The sequence below is a fragment of the Limulus polyphemus genome, unplaced genomic scaffold, assembly GCF_000517525.1.
Source record: "Limulus polyphemus unplaced genomic scaffold, Limulus_polyphemus-2.1.2 Scaffold1290, whole genome shotgun sequence".
In the NCBI taxonomy this organism is placed as follows: Eukaryota; Metazoa; Arthropoda; class Merostomata; order Xiphosura; family Limulidae; genus Limulus; species Limulus polyphemus.
The window spans coordinates 214,243-219,890 of record NW_013666900.1 but is presented as its reverse complement, the minus strand read 5'-3'; the positions used below and the strand labels follow the sequence as shown (position 1 = coordinate 219,890).

The 5,648-nt window shown below is 35.2% G+C and overlaps 1 protein-coding gene across 2 annotated transcripts in view; it reads right to left on the bottom strand.

The window, feature by feature from the left end:
- The window catches only part of LOC106462958, a 35,391-nt gene extending 30,492 nt beyond the window's left edge, over nucleotides 1-4,899 (bottom strand). Inside the window, exon 1 of one of the 2 annotated variants that reach the window (XM_022390359.1) lies at nucleotides 4,824-4,899. The gene's annotated coding sequence lies outside the window, so the exon portion shown is untranslated. The other variant, XM_022390358.1, reaches the window with a different exon arrangement.
- Nucleotides 4,900-5,648: the final 749 nt, after the last annotated feature.

Sequence of the window (5,648 nt, the reverse complement as noted above, 5' to 3'; positions counted from 1 at the left end):
TGGATTCAAGCCCGCAGATTGCGAGTCAAGCGCCCTGATCATCTGGCCTTGCCAGGCCGCCATTGACTTTGTTCTTAAATCTCTACAAGCGTGATTACCAACCTATATTTCAAAGCTTAATGTCATCAGGTCCGATAAAATGTCGACCAAGAACACGCATGTTCTTAATACAATAAGAACAAGATCATTAGGAAGTAAGTAGATAAATATGCATTTTACAAATTTTATTATGAGAATCTATTATTATATATCAAACCCAATGCTTTATGAGGCACTTTTTTGAGCATAAACATAGCATTACCGTAGAAATTTAATTATTATTTAAGATCTTAAACTTGAACCAACGCCCCCTGTTAGATGCGTATTAGGCAGTAAAACTTATTTTATGAATCACGACTTGACATTGTACGCCTCATGCAAACGTTTTGATGCAAAATATTGCTGACAGGAAGTAATAGAATTAGCATCAACTTTCAATCAGAACAATCTGCCTACTTAGAGCGAAACTAAAAATCAAGCTAGTAATGGGTATAGCTAATTAAATATACTTTTTCTTACGTACTTGCTTTTAAAGATTGAATCACTTGGATACCAAACTGTTAGCAACATTTTTGGCCGTAATCTCAATAATATCCCACGATAAGTTATATCCTATATTAACCTTTAAAAACTTGTTCTATTCAATAACAACAGGTGCGATAGCTACCCTGGGAAATTTTGTAATAACAAAAAGCTGGTGTAATTATTTAATTAATTCCTTAACAGAGATATTCTTGCACTCGGGGATTATTCATGTTTTCAATAAACTTTAAATATGTGTTTTACAGAAAAGGCAAAATGTGATGTAATTCATAAGTACAAAGATTGAGTACGTTATATTAAAATGATTTTGGAGCATCACCACGTCGTCACAACCCGTGTAGCCACGTCCAGTCATGCTCCATCTGACAGTCGCACATCCTGGCAATAGTCCTGCAGTGTAGTTTCCATTGTAAAAGGCTCCGCTGTAAGGCTGTCATGTCAAAAGCACACAACTACTCTCTGATGTTTTCTGTAAGCCATCTAGTGTAAAAGGACGACGGTTTCCCAGCACTCATTTCAATAGTCCAGTCACACAGAAATCATTATGTCTTCATATGGATTGGCATAAATACCCGTTTCATTATGCACCTGCTTGAGACAGGTGACAGTTAAATGGATATATCATGGAAGTAGCATGTGTACACATGACATTTGTCGTGGTTTTTTTTTTATGGAGAACATTCTTGGTTACGTTGAATATTGTTGCCTAGGGCATGTAGACAGTCTTTGCAACTGACTTTTATGTGTGTGGATTCTCATCTTTTCCTGCTGAGGTATAACTTGACACGGGTATCTTTGTCTCTTTTTGAATGATTTTGATGTCCCAGTTTGATTTATATTCCTTTATTTTCTAATACTATTAAGTACAAGAGATATCCCCCTCTTGAAAGATTCTAAATCCTCGATCTGAACACATCTTTATGATCTGAGTGTATGAATATTTTGCATTGGAAAGAGCTGTTACATACTCTTGATAAAAATGATCACATTTTGGTAACATCACAATATCTATGTAATGCCAAACAATCTAACAAGGAATATCCATTGGTTTGGACCATCTCTTCTTCTAGATTATGTCTTCATAAACCTGTGTGCTCATCTCTTGTCATCTGAGGTCCATTTGAGGTGGTGATGTAATTGTTGTATAGCACATGGAGATTTCCTGTGAGGCAATTTGAAGCTAGTCTAGCTTCATATCCGTATTTTTCATAAAATTTATTTCCAACATGAACTCTTTCTCGGTGTTATTTATCCTCACATAGTGAGGTGACTTTCATCTTTTCTCGTGCTAGAACTTTCTTTCTTTCTTTCTTCATCTCAGTAGGCAACGTTCCACCTTTCATTATCAGACCTAGTCAAACAACTGTAGATGAATAACCAGTGTTGATCAACATACTTATCATCAATACACCTAATGACTCGTGAACTCGTTTCTTTAAAGAATTTACACCTTGTTTCTGTTAGGCAGACGGAGTATTCACATTTCCAAGATATCGTGTCCTTAGTTTATTGTCAACGACTGATTCATTACAGTCTCGTATGCACTGCCCACGTTTTTCACATTATAATAGCTTTCATCTTCTAGCATCCTCGAAATCAATTTTTAGCAATATATCCTTTTAAAGATGCAGTTGAAAAACCTTCTGTCTTGTGGTTTACTTCTTCCATTTCGAGTTAACAATTGTATAATGAATTGTTCAATCCCTTCTAGACCTTCACAAGGGAGAATGTATATTTAGTGTGATAGATTAATAATTTCTGGATGATTAATTTATTTGTTTGTCTGCGATTTTATCTAATATAATTTCCATTGCCAATTAGACAACTTTCTTTAATGATGTTCATCTATTTTGCTTTAGGCTAATTTGCATGTACTTATCCACTATGGTATCTATGAATTAGTTAGTTGCCAAAGAATTCATCACTCCACGTGGAACATCTAGGTAAGATAACTGAGCTAGCCTTTCCACATCTTCCACAAGTTCGGCTAAGGTTTCGTCTTTTCTCATTACTTTGCTCCTGAACTTTGCTTTGGAAACAATGTAACACTACAAATCTGTTTGATAAGGTGGTTGGTCACCAATGCCTGACAGTTATTATGGAAAGTTGCTTAACATTGTTAAGGTTTGTCCTTTTAATTGAGTAACATGAAAGCTATTGTTTACTACTTTATTCATTCACTTTAAAAATTATTTCGAACTGAGCTTGATATACTTCCCATGGTATTCATCCATCATAATCTATTGGTTTCTCAACTGGATGATGTTGTTGAGCTCGCTAGCAAAATTCGGGAACTAAATTAGGTAGCTGTACAACTGAAGTGGTCCAGGAAAGTACTGCAGTAATAGGTGGCACAACAGTAGTAGTAGCAAGAGTGGGATAGATAGGTACTCCTGGTATTTGGGGCTGAACTACTCAAGCAGATACGGAGAGAGGTGTGCCTGGTTTGGTCCTTGCATTCACAAATCAATTTCCATAAGTTTTATTCTATCATTGATATTATTTTCTACCTCACTTGCTGCTTTAATCTTTCTGTACTTCATAGATTTTTTTTTACTTTGTTGATGTACTTTTGTGCTACTTCAGTTTTGCTGTTACTATCATTATGCACATCTCCAATAGCTTCTTTGATCTTCAATCATATTCATCTTTATTCATACTTATTTTAATCTGAATCTCTCTTTTAATGCCTCTCTTAAATTCCTGTCTCTTTCCTTGTGGTCTTCTCTTAATTTTCTGTCTCTTTCTTCTTGGTCTTCTGTTCATTCTTAGTTCATTGCTTCACCATTTCCAGCAAATTTTCAATTTCACTTAGATCATGTATCACCATCTTGAAGTTTGGTCTTGATTTGATTTTTACCAAAATAATCCCACTCCTGATGCAGTTATTGTCACGATTTTTATCATTTCGAATGTCCTTTTTTGTATTATTCGGTAAAAATAATGCAAAATCCAATCTACTTAAGGAAAAGGTAAGCGTTTTATTTCTTCTACAACATGATCTACAAGCTCACCGAGCGAGAGGCCTATCTCACAAATAAAGCTGAACAGTCATTTACTTGTTAAATTTTCTCTCGTATCTACGATACAAACTGAAAACTGCCTGACAAATACACTTGCTATCTCTAACTCTGTAATCAATCAATGACACTTTAAAAGACTCATTAACTAAACTAATTGACCAAATAATCAAGTGCCTAACTAACTGATTCTCTGGTGTTATTATATTATTACAATATTTCCCCTCAGTACTCTAGAAAATTCGAGATGCCACGTCAATTTTACACACTAAGGAAATTTCTAGGCGTCATACATCATCACTATTTCATGCAGAAAATTCCTCTATCAAACAATACAAAACGTCTAAATTAAAACATGTCTTACGACACTATAACTAAAACGCTATAAAGATTCCCCCATTCAGCACCAGTATTTCAACTTCTAGTATACTTCAATTGGCTACATATAAGGCCACCAAGTATTTTATCTTCTAGTAGATTTTAATTAGTTATTTAGAAGAACAACAAGAGAAACCTCTATTCAACATCATTATTGTATCTACTGGTAGATTTACATTTGTTAAGTATAAGGATAATAAGAAAGAACCTATATTTAACATCAATATTTGTCTTCGTTCCCTTTATACCGTTTGAAAATGTTCTTGATTCTTCTCTCAAGTTATTTTATTGTTCATCTCTTCATTTACTGTCTTGTCTTCTGTGGGAAACTGAGAAGCAGTCGTTTGATACTGCGAAAGTACTCTTCACAATTGACAAAATAGAAAAGTTGAAAAACGTATCTTCTTATTTGCCTTTCCTACTAAGTTGGAGTGTAACACTGTTTATCTTCCCAATTATGTGTTGTTATAAATATTTGAATCAATTAACTATAGTTTTGGCTTTAACAAGTTTCTTACGTGTAGGTATAATGATACAGCTCAGATCTTACACAAATACCATCAATAAATTCCGCGAACTTTACTCACGTTTATCTATACTAATGTAGTTCGGAAATTTTCAAATACCACTGATAAAATCTGCGAACTTTACTCACGTGTAGTACTGTAATGTAGTTCGGGGCCTCACAAATACAGCCCTCCTCCCAGTAGCTCAGCAGAAAGTCTGAAGGCTTATAACGATAAAAACCGGGTTTCGATACTTGCAAATAGCCCATTGTGCAGCTTTGCGCTTAGCAATAAACAAAAAACACAAATACAGATAAATTCCGCGAACTTTACTCACGTGTATGTATCATAATACAAAGTTTGGAACGTCACATATACCACCAATAAATTCCGCGAACTTTACTCACGTGTATGTATAATAATATAGTTCGGAACTTACTCAACATGGCTGTGCGACAGTGTGAATTCGTTATCTTGAGGATGTCCTTGAAGTTAACTTTCGTCATTCGAATCACATTCAAGTAAACGAAACGATATAAAAACACATATTTGTACTTGGTAACTTTAACCCCTCGCCAGTGATATTGATGTGTGCAACTACCGTGGGCTTTTCGTCTTGAACTCAATTTGAAAGAAATGTACCGGTTGTACTGTCGTCTTTTGAAACAAGCTAAAAGTAAGAGTGGCTTTATATAAGTTGTCTTGAAGTTTTCCAAATGTGTCAAAGAATACACAAAACCGATTACCATAAACAATTTGTTATATAGCATTAAATTCACTCATGGATCACTGCGATATGGTGTTGTTAGTGGATGCTGGGTATTTTCATTTTGACATCACGTCTTATTGTGGTTATTTTCAGATAAATAGCATGTGTTTTTGTCACAGCAACTCGGAGTTAATCGACTTGTTCCAAATATTCAAGTTACTGATACATATCATTTGAGGTGTTATTATTTGTATTTGGTGTATATTAATTAATCTTAGGCGCGGGTTGGCCCTATGGTACAACTCTGGATATTGGAGCTGATGAGACGTGTTTCAATCCGTAAAGTATCACAAAATACTTACCGTACCTTAAGGTGTTGGTGCGTTATAGGGGTGGCAGTCAATCCCTTCTCTTGCATGGTGGGTGGAAGGGTGCTGCTGACTGGCTGCCTTC